Below are 15733 nucleotides of genomic sequence, written 5' to 3'. Positions count from 1 at the left end.
GAAATAAGGAGGTCTGAATTCAATAGTAGGAGACTGCAGCAACTCCTCCTAGCTTTTAGTCTGCTTCTGACCCTGGACTTCAGTTCTGAAAGCTGGGTTTCTGCCTTCTCCCTCTGCCTCAATTCCAGGCTGGATCACCTCCTGCAGTTAGAATTCTACCTATATTATCATTCCCTCTCTGTTTCTTAGGGAATAGAATCCCACCCCTGAACCCTTGCATGGATATCTGGGGTCATGGTATCTGCTCACAATCTTCACCCACCTACCTACCTGCTGGAGTCTCCAAAAGTCACTTCTTCCTAGATTTCCCATTGACCTGCTACACCAGCAAAGAAGGCCCTCTCTTGATAAAAATGTTAGTAATAAGATATTTAGATTAATTTAGACAATTCCTACTTCTTTGGAATATAACTTGGCTCTAGAAGGCTCCTAGTACTCCTCATATACTACAAGATATATTATAGCACATATTTTGCTTCCTGATTCTCAGTTGTGGTAGAGATTGTTAGGGTTCTTACCAAACCCATTTCCTCTTCTTCCTAGACACACAACAAGACTATATTTCACAGCCCCTATTGCAATTAGGAGTAGCCATGTGACAGAGTTCTGCCAGTAGAATGTGGGCATAATGAGGCACCACTCCCAGGACTGGCCCAGTGAAACCTCCTATGCTCTGTCTTCCATTCTCATTTCCTTGTCTACTGACTGATTGGAGGAACTCCAAGGACCCAGAGGGCAGAGCTAAAAATGGAGTCCCTGGATGATGATGTGGAATGTAGTCCGCCTTCTCCCCATTGACCTGAATTGGTCTGTGATGCAAGTTAATTTTTATTATGTTAGGGACTGAGATTTATGGGTCATTTGTTATAGCAGCTAGTATTGTTTACTTTAACACACCAGTGTGTTCCTATCCCCTCACTTAGCCATTCAGTAAATACAGCCAAGCCCTCTAGGATCTTTTTTGATCTCATATCTGGTCCAACAAATTCCAACATGTGGAATATCATTCCTGCCCTCTCCTCCAATCTACTCCCCATAAAGAATCCCAAGTCGTCTTTTTCAATGCAAATATGATTATATTACTCCATTGTTAAAAATAAATCTTTCAGCAGCAGCTTCTTGCTCTTTGGAGGTCTTCACTAAAACTGATCAGCACAGTTTCTGTACTGAGTATGCAGATATTGATCTGCCAGATGAGTTCTTTTCAATTCCCATCAGAAAGGAGAGTCAGAGGATGGCAGTTTGAATCTTTTATGGATTCCATGAAATTGTGTTCTTAAATTGTTCCATTCCTGTAGGTGTGGACCTATTGCAAACCTTTGATTAGATTATGTTTAATTAAGGGCCATTTGATTAGATTACTCCTTAAGGCTGTTCTTAATCCTCTTATTGGAGTCCTTTATAAACTGGAATAGATGGAGACACAAAAACAGAGAGAAACCCCGGGAAGCTGAGAGACAAAAACCCTGGGAGACAGACGCTGAAATCAACTGAACACCGTAGCTGAGAGAAGCTGCTGAAGCCAGAAGCTGAAAGCAAAAAGGCCCAGAGGAGAGAGGAGAAATGAGCTGATGCCACCATGTGCTTTACCATATGAGAGAGGAATCCAGGACCACCAGCAGCCAGTCCTCAGGAAAGCCTCACACGATAAAGGTTTTTGTTTTTGTTTTTGAGGTACAGGGGGCCAGGAATTGAACCCTGGACCTAGTAAGTGGGAAGCCGGTGCTCAACCATGGAGCCACCGCAGCTTCCCTAAGTTAGTTTTTTTTCATACTTTTTGCTTGTGCAGGAAGCATGGGGAACCAAATCTGGGACCTCCCATGTGGGAGGTGGGAGCTCAACTGCTTGAGTCACATTTGCTCCCCTAATGAAGTCTTGATTTGGATGTCTCACAGCCTCAGAACTATAAGCTTATGTTAATAAATCCCCATTGTAAAAGCCAACCCATTTATGGTATATTACCTTGATAGCCTTTAGCAAACTAAGACACAGAGCAATTTAATTTCAACTGGAACAGACAGGTTATATGCATTCCTGGTCTTTTCCAGAGCTAAGTTAACTCTGGTGTTCTCTGTTTCAACGTAGTCCCAAGAAACCTTGATCTTCTGGACATTTCACAAAATATCACATAGGTCCACTATATTGATGACATCATGTTAATCAGACTTAGTGAGCAGAACACAGGAAATATCTGGTTGCTCTGGAGTGCCACAGAACGTAAGATAAAGCCTACAAGAACTCAGTAGCCAGCCACAGTGGTGAAGTTTTCCTTCCAGTCTAGTTGTCTGGACATACCAGGACATCCCCTCCAAGATAAAGGAAATGATACTGCACCTTGCACCTCCTTGCAGATCATTACAAACTAGGGGATGCTGTCTCTTGCTAACTCAGAAAGCTATGTTTTTAATTGAGCCTTGAGCAAAAAGGGGCTTTTCAGCTGTTTTCAGGTACAGTACAGGTAGGTCTGCCACTTGACCATATGACACGGTAGATCCTATAATTTGGCAGTATTGTTGGTAGTAAATAACACCATCAGTAATCTCTGGCAAGCCCCAGTAGAAAGATTGCAACACAGATCCAAAGGCTTCTGGAGCAAGGCCAAGCCATGTGCAGCAGAGAATTCTTCAACATTAGAAAAAGCATCTCCTGACATAGTATTAGGCCTTAGTAGAGTCTAACTACCTAACCATGGGACACCCATCAGGAGTTGACTATTTTCAATTGTAGTTTAATTTCTGGGAAGATAAAAGAGCAGTTCCATTCTTGTTATTCTGTGGCCTCAACTACACTAGGCGCATTTCAAGCCACAATGTGGCTACTGGTTACTGTATTGGACAGTGCAGATATAGAATAGTCCATAATTACAGAAAGTTCTATATCACAGTCCTGTTCTAGCCTCTGAAGGAGTCCTATGCAGAATCTTCCCATGAATTCATTGCCAGTTGGCATACTCCTTATATTAATCCTTAGCCACCCCAGTGTCTTACTATTTCTCCAGAGCAATTGTATATTTTCCTACCGGCTGATGGGTTGATATGGCTAGAAGCTTGGAAAAGTAATAATAATAATTTTAATTAATATTTTTGTTTAATACTCTATGTATCCCATTACCTTATAAACCTTCAATAATTATATGTTGAATGAACAATTAATAATAATAAACAACATTTATTGAACACATACAATGTGCCAGGTACTTCTATGATTATCAGGTTTCTTTGTTGTTTTTTCTCTCTGCTGGAGGCAGGATTCTAATTATGCAGAGGCCTTGCCCTCCAGGTAGAAAGAGCACAGGACTCAGAAAGGGTTTCTGACAAGCCAGTGGGAGAAGTTTCATGGAAGTCCACTTAGGGGTCAACAATCAGCATCACCCACTTGTGAAGGTTGCTTAAAATCAAATGAAAATAAAGTAAAACAAAAAGGAACTGCTACAAGTCACCATGCTATTTTTTTAAATTATTTATTTATTTTTTAAAATTACATTCAAAAAATAAGAGGTCCCATTCAACCCCACCGCCCCCACCCCCCACTCCCCCCACAGCAACACTCTCTCCCATCATCGTGACACATCCATTGCACCTGGTAAGTACATCTCTGAGCATCACTGCACCCCATAGTCAATGGTCCACATCATAGCCCAAACTCTCCCACGTTCCATCCAGTGGGCCCTGGGGGGATCTACAATGTCCCGTAATTGTCTGTGAAGCACCACCCAGGACAACTCTTTGTCTCCAAAACGCCTCCACATCTCATCTCTTCCTCCCATTCCCCAAACCCAGCAGCCACCATGGCTACCCTTCCCACACCCATTCCACATTTTCTCTGTGGACATTGGATTGGTTGTGTCCATTGCACATCTATGTCAAGTGGGGGCTTAGATTCCACATGGATACTGGATGCACTCCTCCTGCTTTCAGTTGTAAACACTCTAGGATCCACGGTGTGGTGGTTGACCTTCTTCAACTCCATGTTAGCTGAGTGGGGTAAGTCCAATAAATCAAAGTGTAGGAGCTGAAGTCTGTTGAGGCTCTGGGCCTGGGTGTCATATTATCAGTCCAGAGATTCAAATCCCCTAAATATATCTTAAACCCCAGCACCAACTACAATTCCAATAAAGTAGCATGCAAGTCTTGTGAAAAGAGATCCCCTCTGAGTCCAATTCCATCACGCAGAAACACCAGCTCCAAAGAAGGGCCATCTGCCATGGCAGTGAACCCCATCTGCCATGACCATAGAACCCGTGGGTCTCTTTATCCCTCAAAAGAACCAATACCTGGGGTTGTATCTACTTTATCTGTCTCTTAGACTCTGCTCAGTTGTGCATAAGGGCATTCCTTCTGACAACCTCCAGACTCTTTTTTAGAGACTCATAGCCTTATAATCTCATTTCTCCTTTCTATTTCCCCCTTCCATTAGGTCAAACAGCATTTTGAAGTCATGTTATTTATTATATGTAGACAGGGATATTCTGCTGATCCGTATTGAACCTTTAATTCAAGGTCATTTTCTAGTTGCATCTTCAGCTGGTATGTGGTAGTGATCCCTCGGTGCCAGGGAGGCTCATCCCCAGGTGTCATGTCCCACGCTGGGGGGAATGCACTGCATCTACATGCTGAGTTTGGCTGTGAGAGTGGCCACATTTGAGTAACATGAAGGCTGTCAGGAGGAAACTCCCAGGCACAGTGCTACTCTAGGCCTTGTTCTTATTGCAGGTGTATAGGCTCAAAAGCATAGCCATTAGTATCAGGAGCCCACTGTTGGGACCTCCTTCCTTCCTGGTTCTTGCCGTTGCACCTGGGGGACTGCTGCTGCTCCCCCAGGGTCCACGACAGTGACCCCCCGGCCAGGAGCCCAGTACCCCCCCAGCTGTTGTTTTTAATTGTTTCCACTATGAGTATATCTAGACATTACTATATACCCTGGGCATATGCCCTGTATAACTCCCTGTCAACCATATATATCCTGTCAATAACATCCTACATCAGTATTCCTCCGCTGCCATTGTTGAACCACTCTGTGATCCAAAACTTCCCGTAAAGTGAATCCCAACATAATGTCAGCTTCACAAGAGTCTTAGATCACCAAAATTCATATATACAATATACGGTACTTCCCCGATCCACCATAAAACCTTTTCCCTTCCACAGCGATAATCTTTTAACTTATTGATATCATATTTCCTGAAACTGATGTACAGATTCCGAAACAATAGCTTTCAAACAAGGTGACATCTGTGCTTACTATGTGGTCCATACTTTAGGTTGTACAGTTTTCTAAATTTTTTAGTTATCCTATGTTTTGCCTTATGGTTTACATTGTTAGTCTGTCGTCCCCTATATGTTTTTGGTGTAACATTATATGTTTTATATTCATCCTCGTGTACTCTCACAAAACTCCTCTCTTGCCCCCATATTTACCTTGGTTCCATCCATTTTCCCCTCCCCTTGGGGCCCACAATGCCAGCCACTCTCCATTTCCCAAGAAGCCATGTCCAGAGATACTTGCAGCAGTATTCAGGGCCTGACTTTCTCAACTGCCCTAATGCCCTGGGAGCCATCCTTTCTCATGAGAGATACAGTTCTCTCTATTTGATGGCATTGGTCCTCCCCAGGATGTGGGTCCACCCCAACTCTCACTTCTTGGGTCTCTTCCCAATGGTACAACCCACCTTGGTAAAATGAGCCTTCAGCTATTCCCCCGGAGTCCGTCCCGCATCAGACCATACCCCCTGAGCATCCTAAACAGGTAACCCTCCTACTTATACTTTGATACGATTTTCTCAACATTTTGTTCTCAACGAACACCTGACACTCTCCCATGTTCGTATGTTGCCCCTCCCTCCCCCCAATTTTTGGACAATATTACCCCTCTGCCCATCCCCAGCCCCCCTCAAACCCACAAAGCCCCACCCGAAGGCAACCCCTTGCCCCCATTTTGTCCCTTCTTTGTGCTCATACTTACCGCCAGTTCATCGCAGATTCCACCCCTGCAGACGTTAACTCACATCCTTCTTCCACCCCCCGATTTCCTGTGAGCCTCTTTTCCAGACTCTAGCTCTCTAAGGCAGTTTGCTTATTTCATATCATTGAGGTCATGTAGTATTTGTCCTTCAATGCCTGGGTTGCTTCACTCAACATAAGATTCTCAAGGTTCATCCATGTTATCACATGTGATTGTAGTGTATTTGTTCTTACAGCCGAGTAGTATTCCATTGTGTGTATATACCACATTTTATTGATCCACTCGTCTGTTGATGGACATTTGGATTGATTCCAACTTTTGGTGATAGTGAACAATGCTGCTATGAACATTGGTGTACATATATCGGTTTGTGTCCTTGTTTTCAGTTCTGATGGGTATATACCCAGCAGTGGTATTGCTGGGTCATATGGCAAATCTATGGTTAGTTTTTTGAGAAACCACCAAACTGTCCTCCAGAATGGTTGGATCCTTCTGCATTCCCACCAGCAGTGGATGAGTGTTCCCCTTTCTTCACATCCTCTCCAGCATTTGTATTCTTCTGTTTTTTTCATAGCTGCCAATCTTATGGGAGTAAGATGGTATCTCATTGTAGTTTTGATTTGCATTTCCCTGATAGCTAGAGATTTGGAGCATTTTTTTCATGTGCTTTTTAGCCATTTGTATTTCTTCTTTGGAGAAGTGTCTATTTAAATCTTTTTCCCATTTTTTAAATGGGTTGTTTATCTTTTTGTTTTCAAGATATATGAGTTCTTTATATATGCAAGTTATAAGTCTCTTATCAGATATATGGTTGCCAAATATTTTCTCCCATTTTGTGGGTTCCCTTTTTACTTTCTTGACAAACTCCTTTGAGGTGCAGAAGGCTTTAATTTTGAGGAAGTCCCATTTATCTATTTGTTCTTTTGCTGCTCGTGCTTTTGGTGTGATATTCATGAAGCCATTTCCTGTTACAAGGTCCTGTAGATGCTTCCCTACACTGCTTTCCAAGATCTTTATGGTCTTGGCTCTTATATTTAGGTCTTTGATCCATCTTGAGTTGATCTTTGTATAAGGTGTGAGATGGCAATCCTCTTTCATTCTTCTACATATGGCTATCCAGTTCTCCAGGCACCATTTGTTGAATAGGCCATTCTCTCCCAGTTGAGAGGGTTTGGTGGCTTTATCGAATATTATATGGCTATATACTTGAGGTTCTATATCTGAACTTTCAATTCGATTCCATTGGTCTGTGTGTCTCTCCTTATGCCAATACCATGCTGTTTTCACTACTGTAGCTTTGTAGTATGTTTTGAAGTCAGGAAGTGTGATTCCTCCTATTTCGTTTTTCTTTTTCAAAATGTCTTTGGCTATTCGGGGACTCTTTCCTTTCCACATAAATTTCATAGTTAGTTTTTCTAGTTCCTTAAAGAAGGCTGTGTTGATTTTTATTGGGATTGCATTGAATGTGTAGATCAGTTTTGGTAGGATAGACATCTTAATAATATTCAGTCTTCCTATCCATGAACAAGGACTATTCTTCCATTTATTTAGGTCTTCTTTGATTTCCTTGAACAGTCTTGTATAGTTCTCGGTGTATAAGTTTTTTTACCTCTTTAGTTAAATTTATTCCTAAGTATTTGATTATTTTATTTACTATTGTGAATGGTATTTGTTTCTTGATTTCCTCCTGATCTTGCTCATTATTGGTGTACAGAAATGCTACTGATTTTTGCGCATTGAACTTATAACCTGCGACTTTGCTGAACTCATTTATGAGTTCTAGAAGCTTTGTTGTAGATCTCTCAGGGTTTTCTATGTATAGGATCATGTCATCTGCAAATAATGAAATTTTGACTTCTTCCCTTCCAATTTGAATGCCTTTTATATCTGGTTCTTGCCTCAGTGCTCGAGCAAGTACTTCCAAGACAATGTTAAATAAGAGCAGAGACAATGGGCATCCTTGTCTTGTTCCTGAGTTTAGAGGGAAGGATTTCAGGATTTCGCCATTGTAAACAATGTTGGCTGTAGGTTTTTCATATATACTCTTTATCATGTTCAAAAAGTTTCCTTGTATTCCGATCTTTTGGAGTGTTTTTATCAAGAAGGCATGCTGTATTTTGTCAAATGCATCTATAGATATAATCATGTGATTTTTCACCATGCTATTTTAAAGAGAAGTGGTAAGAGAGGCACAGGGGTTCATTAATGCCACTAAATTAAATACTTGAAAATGGTTAAAATGGATATTTTAAGTTACCTATATGTCACCACAATTAAAAATGTTTGATCTTGTCATGAAAAAAGAAAGAGAAAGAGAGTCATGGATTAAAATTCTAGCTCTGCCATTTACTCATATTTATCAAAATAATAAAATATTCAGATGGATAACATCCTAATTTTATAAGGAAATTTTTAAGGAAAAAAATTGTGAGCACTTTCTCATATTTGTATGGAAAGTTATTTTTTAAAAGGTTTTATAAAGGGAACTTGTTTTTTAAAATATACTGTAGAAATTGGTGTGACTCAAAGGTTGAATGCCAGCTTCCCACATAGGTCCTGGGTTCGATCCCTGACCCCGGTAATTCCGAAAAAAAACTATATATGTATTAAAATTTTTGTAATAATAGAACATGCACATGGAACAAAGTTCAAATTTACAAATGAATGAATAGTATAAAGTTGGTCTCCATTACACAACATTAAAATTTGTGATAAATAAAAAGTATTATAATTTCATTTGTTGGCAAAAATGTAGAACCATAAGAACTCACTTATTGCTGGTGGGACTATGAGTTGGTACAAGCAGTTTGGAAAACAGTAAGACACTATCTAGTAAAGCTAAAGATCTGTAATTCCTCTTGTCATGCACAGCTTCACCAGGAGACACATTCAAGAATATCCATAACAGCATTGTACATAATGCTGTTGGAAACATTCCATTTGTCCATCTACAGCAGGATACATAAATAAATTGCACATTAATTCAATGGATATGATATAGCAGAGGTTCTCAAATTTTTTATCTCAAGACTCAATGAGACTCAAGACATTTTCAAAAATTCTTAATGCAGTAACATCAACAAAACAGTGGAGTAGGCAGCTCCAAAATTCCATCCTTCCACATAAACATCAAAAAAAAAATGAGAAACTCTCAGAACTAACTTTCTCAGAACTCTGGAAAAGAATTGAAGTTTTACGGCAACCACGTGAATGCTCAGTCAAGAAAAAGGAAACCTTAAATGGTAGGAAAGCTTTATAGCATTTTTACTTGCTATTGTCCCATCCCCTTCCCAGTTTGGTTTTGAAGATGTGTGGAACTGTGGTACCTGGTTCCACAGGGAGGTAAGCAGAACTTATTTGCTAGTTTTGTGTTTCTTTCTTCTGATATGTCTGGGGCTACCTGAACGATTGATGCAAGGATTTGTCTCTGTTTTACCTAGCTCAAACTCACTCAGAACAGAAAAGCAGCAGGTCTTGATCAGAAGCATTGTGTTTGTTCATTCGTTTTTGCAGCTACCTCAAGCAAAAGATTATGGCTGAGGCACACATAGCCTAAAGCCTGGAAGGAAAAGTTGGGGAGAGAGCTTCTTTGGGAATTCAGGGCATTCAAAAGTGCCTGTGCATAATAGGAAATTTAAAAAGCCATGCTTAGGGTGGGATTTATGCTGAGAAAAGACAGGAGAAAATCCTAAGCTTTGATCTTTGACTCATCTCTAGGCCCAGGGAAAACAGGAAGTGAAAGCTAAGAAGAGTTTTAAGTAACTAAATGTTGGTGTTCCAGCATAGAGCCAATCCAAAAGATTGGGAAATGTATTTTTGTTTTTGTTGTTTTGTTTTTATTTTTAGCTCCTAACAATCAAGGAAATCTCTGTCAAAACACTAGTTGAATACAAGCAAAATAAGAGACAGATCCTTCAGTGACCAAACACAATAAGGAATGCAGTCTTTGCAAAACTAGTTTGGAAAACTCACTGAATCCTTCAATAATCAAGAAGAGCAAACTCTTGGAAAGGGGTAAAATCTGAGTACCAAATTACCACATTATAATTTTTAAATGTCCAAACAATAAAAAGACAAATAATCCAGTTTTAAAATGAGCAAAAGACTTGAATAAACATTTCTTGAAAGAAGATATACAAATGGCCAGTAAGCACATGAATAGATGCTTAACATCTTTGATCATCAAAGAAGTGCAAATCAAACTCACAAAGAGATACCACCTTACACCCAATGACTATTTCTTACCAAAAAAAAAAAAGTGCTGGAGAGAAGATGGAGAAATTGTAACTCTTATGCATTGTTGGTGGCATTGTTTAACCCTGCAGCCACTGTGGAAATCAGTTTGGCAGTTCCTCAGAAACTTGAACGTAGAATTATCATATGACTGGGCAGTCCCATTTCTACTTATATACCCAAAAGAATTGAAAGCAGAGGCTTGAACAGATATTTGTATACCAATGTTTATCACAGCATTATTTATAATATCCAGAAGGTAGAAGGAACCCAAGTGTCCATCAACAGATGAATGGATAAATAAAATGTAGTATACACACACAATGCAATATTATTCAGTCATACAAAGGAATGAAATTTTGATACTTGCTACAACATTGATGAACTTTGAAGACAGCATGTTAAGTGAAATAAGACAGACACAAAAAGACAAATTGTTTGTCTGAACCAAGATCTTGTTTGTTGTATGATCTTCCTTATATGAAACACCTAAAGGAAGTAAATTCCATAGCAACAAAGAGTAAATTACAGAGTACCAGGGAAGAGTTAGTGTTTAATGTGTGCAGATTTTCTGTTGAAGATTGGGGTAATGGGTGAAGAAGTTAGGATAATGGATTTTGGTAATGGTAGCACAATGTTGTGAATGTTAATTAATGCCACTGAAATGTATACTTGGAAGAGGTTAAAGTGGAGAACTTTGAGTTGTATGTATGTATACATTTTTAAGTGTTTTTAAAAATAAGAACTAGAAAAGAACTGTGCCTATACTATTTGCAGCAAGGGAACAGACTCATTTAAATGCATATAAGACTGATGTTTTTTAACCAAAATTTAAAAAAGACACATAATCATTGCCAGGACTTGGTCTCAAACTATACTATGCATTTTTTTCTGACACATTTTTATAAATAAAGAGCAATTTTATCCTCCAGGAAAAAAAGTTCAAATGTCCTGTTTTTCAACAAAAGGACAGAAAGTAAAAGGAATTATGTCCTATTCAAAAGAAGAAAATGAATTGACAGAAACAGTCTTTGAAGAAATCCAGACATTGGACTTACCAGACAAAGACTTTAAAACAACTGTCATAAATATGCTAAAAGAGCTAAAGGAAACAATGATCAAAGAACTAATGGAAACCAGAAAATGACGAATGAACAAAGACATAGAAATTAAAAAGGAACCAAAGATAAGTTCTAGGCTGAAAAATACAATAACTGACATGAAAATTTATTGAGTTACTCAAAGAGCTTTTGTGTGGGTTATATCTATATCTATCTACCTATATATTTTGCATAGGAAATTTAGGCTAAGAAAATTGCTACATGGCATTGCTTTATATTTTTGCAAATCTCTCAATATCTGTCTTAATAGAAGATAATTGCATTTTCATATCTGCTTCTACATTCAGTCTGTTGAGATAGCACATAGCATGGAGATTCTGGAAGGCCCAGTACATTCATGATAGAATGAAGATGAAAAAGACAAATAATTTAATATTATTATGAAAATAGATCTCTTGAGCATCCTGATTTTGAGATGTACTGGTGTATGGTGATGAAAATGAATGAGCTTCATCATTATATGCAACATCATGGAGAGTGCTCACATCCATAATATTGATCTAGAAAAGTAAGCTGCAAAATAATACATTCAGTGTAATTCCATTCATACAACGTTGAAAGCTATCAAAACTAAGCTGTATTGTTTAGGGATGCATAATAGGTGACAAAATTTTAAATAATAATAAGGAACTAGTATTACAAAAATAAAGATGGAAGATACTCTAGGAGAGAAAAATGGGGCTGTGATTGGAAATTGACTGCCTGGAAATTATATGCATACTCTTTATAATTATTCTTTTTTAAACTGAACATGTATGTTTATTCACCTTTCTTCAAATAGGATATATTTCAAAATAAAAACAAAAGAAATTCATATATAGTTGATTGCTGTCCAACAAAAATGAAAAGGCATTTAATGGAGAAAGGTCAGCATATTGAACAAACGGTGCTGGAACAATTGCAAATCCACATGCAAAAAATAAGTGTCAATCATAAAAAAGTTACTCAAAATGAAGGATAGACCTATATGTAAATCTAAAACCATAAGACTTCTGGAAGAAAACATAGAAAATCTTTGTTTTTTTTTTGTTTGTTTGTTTGTTTGTTTGTTTGTTTTTGTTTTTTTTTTTTTTTTTTGAGCGCAAGAACAGGTCTGCTTTATTGCAGAAGTACACTTGGTTATATAGGCAGGGAAGGGGGTGGAGTATGAAGGGGAGAGCAGGGCGGAGGGGTGGCTGCGGATTGGCTAAAACTGGGGGGGCAGACCTCTGGTAATACGCCGTAAGCAATTACTGGGGAAGAGGGCAGATTGTAGGTTGGTAATATGGGTGGGACTGGCGGGAAGGGTGGCGGGGGCTGGAAGGGGAGGAGGGGCGGAGAAAGGCGGCAACAATTGTTCCTTTTGTTTTAAAAAGAAATTGAAGCAACAAGTTTTGGTGCGCACAGTGGCTGTGAATGGCTCGGCGTGTGCAGCAACAAAAGACAAGGATTAGGAGGAAGAGTAGGAGGAAAAGGAGGTTATAGGGACGGGCATGGGGATAAGACGAGGGGTGGGGGGAGACCACGAGGACCGGCCGGTCGTGAGCGGACAGCATAGCATCTGGCCAGGATGCATGTGCCCGCCATTAGGGTCAGTGCACGCCGGCGCCTGGCGCGCGCCGAGCCTTGCCAGCGAAACGGGCCTGTGATGCCCCTGTACCCCTCGCCCGATGGGGAGGAGTAGTTGGGGAGAAGTAAGGAGAGGAAGACAAGAAGCTATAGGCGTGCGGTCTGGAGTAGGTGGAGAAACCTGTGGCAGCGGGGTTGTGTCCCCCCCACTCATAAGACGGAAGGTTCATGCGTCCAGTGAGGTTGGCGACATCAGTAGTGAAAGAGGGGGCGGAGGCGGTTACGTTCGAGGCGAGGAGCCTTTTTTGTTGCCAGAGGGAGAGGGTCCAATTGAAGGGCTGGTGACTCGGGTTGGCAGCGGCTGGGAGAGCGAGGGAAGCCAGGACGAAGAGAACGGCTGCGAGGCTGTGTAGAGGCATCATCTGATGGTGCGGCATCTGTGGAGAAAACTCCTCGCTCTCCACACTTGGCGAGCGGGCAGCATGAGGGGGGTAAGGAGAGCGGGGTAAGGGTCTGAAACGTTTTAAGAAGGGGCATTCCTTGATGATGGCTGGTGCTGGATCCGGGTGAACGGGGCGACCTCTGGGCCGTATCCACTGTCAATGTTATGTCTCACCGAAGGCATAGGGTGCTGATCGTTCGGTGGAACTAGTGGGTCAGTGGCAGGCCGGATGCAGCGCCCAGGAACCCAGAGTGGCTGCGGCTCAGACTCTGGAAAGACGCAAGCAAAGCCCCTCCCCTGTGCTAGGAGGGGAGCTGGATCTTGCCAACGATTTGTGGCAGGGTCTTTCCAATGGACGAGGGGAACTTGCGAGGGCTGCCACATGGGTCCCCAGTGTTTATGGATGGGGGAGAGTCCATGGTCATCGAAGGTTAGGAGATTGTGATGAATGAGGCAGGCAGTCACGACGTCGGCGGGGGCCTTGTGGGGAGAGGAGGCCCTTTCTTTTTGAATGAGTAGCTTGAGCTGTTGGTGAGTGCGCTCGATGATTCCTTGCCCCTGTGGATTGTATGGAATGCCAAAATGATGCGTGATGTGATACATCTGCACGAAGCTGGCGAAGGCGGCACTGTGATATGCTGGTCCATTGTCTGTCTTGAGATCCCATGGAATTCCCATGAACAAAATAACTTGGCGAAGCGCCTGGACGCAGTGTTTAGCACTTTCCCCCGTAAGAGGGACTGCATAGCACAGATGTGAAAAGGTGTCAATTGCCACATGAAGATATTTGAGGTGGCCAAATGCACTGACATGAGTGACATCTAATTGCCACCTTGAATTTGGGCGGAGGCCGCGGGGGTTAACACCCTGAGGCTGCAAAGGCCCAAGTGGCAACAATGGCACGCAAGTCCGGCACGCGTGCACAAGGTGTTTGCAAGTTTCAATGGGTAAGTCTGGGAAGAGCTTCCGGATGGACCGCGCGGAGAAGTGGAATTGGGAATGCAGGAGCTTGGCTTGATTAACAAAGTCTCCAAGTCGCGGCCCGTCGGCAGGGCTTTCATGGAGGAGGACTGGGTTTACCTGGCGGCTGGACACAGAAGCATCAGCGAGGTCATTCCCTTGAGCCAGTGGTCCTGGTAGGCCAGAGTGGCTTCTGATATGAGCAATGAACCAAGGCTGCTGCCTCGCCTCAAGCAGTCGCTGTACGAAGGCGAGCGCTCGGTCAATGTTTGAGTCACTCGGTAAGAAAGTGGCAAGCAGGAGGCTGCGGCACACTTGAAGGGTGTATAGGCTGTCAGTGAAGATGTTGAGAGACTGGTTTGGGTGGAGGTTAAGGACTGCAGCGACGGCTAGAAGCTCACCTACTTGAACAGAGAAGTCATTTGCGAACAGCAGTTGCTGTGGCTCAGGATTTCCAGGAGTGTATATAATGGCTGCAAATGCCGTTTTTGAGGCATCTGTGAAGGCAGTGATGGCTGAGGGGATTGGGTTCCCCGCGGGCAATGGATGGAATGGGTTGGAAAATGCCAATTGAGACATTCCCTGCAGCAATCGGTGATGAGGATAGTGGTTGTCAAAGGAGCCGCGAAAGAGCTCTACCAGGCTCTGCATTTGGGCATTGTTCATGATGAGGGAGGTAACTTCCTTGGCATCTAAAGGCCAGACAATGGTGTGTGGCGGGATGCCATACGTTTGTATGGAGAGAAGTACTAAGTCAGTGGCCAACGCGATCCAGGCCCTTGTAAAAGGGCAGATTTTCGGGAGTTTGCTCTTTGACGTATGCAGAAAAAGGAGAGGGCCATCTTGCCACAAGAGACCTGTGGGAGTGATTGGCGTTGGCAGAACTAAAGCCAAAATTGGAAGGTTAGGGGAGAACTGCTCCAGGCGGCATTGCTGCAGAGCGGCGCTAACTTGCTGGACGACTTCTCGAGCAGCAGGAGTGATGGTGATGCTGCGGGTGGCTGCAGTTGGTGGGCTGTCTTTGGTCTGCAAGAGCTTGAAGAGGGGTTGCATCTGCGCTGTTGTGATGGGCAGCGCCGAGCGAAGCCAATTGATTTGTCCGCAAAGTTGTTGGAGTTCAGTCAGCGTCATCTTGTGAGAGACATGAATTTGTGGGCTTGTGGGCTGAATGAAGTGATGAAAATGAAAGCCCAAAAATTGAAAAGGAGGTTGGAGGTTTATTTTGTCTGATTGCACGGTAAGTCCGAGGCTTGAAAGGTGTGTCATCACTGCAGAGAGCAGGTCATTGAGGAGCGCGCTGGAGCTCGCTGCTAAGAGAAGGTCATCCATATAGTGGAGAATGTATGTTCGCTCTGGATGAAACTTTGAGCGCAGCGGCTCAATGGCATGGTTGACATAGAGCTGACATATGGTTGGGCTGTTCCGCATACCTTGCGGTAGCACTCGCCATTGGAATCGAAGCGCTGCG

The sequence above is a fragment of the Dasypus novemcinctus genome, chromosome 23, assembly GCF_030445035.2.
Source record: "Dasypus novemcinctus isolate mDasNov1 chromosome 23, mDasNov1.1.hap2, whole genome shotgun sequence".
In the NCBI taxonomy this organism is placed as follows: domain Eukaryota; kingdom Metazoa; phylum Chordata; class Mammalia; order Cingulata; family Dasypodidae; genus Dasypus; species Dasypus novemcinctus.
This window is presented reverse-complemented; position numbering follows the sequence as displayed.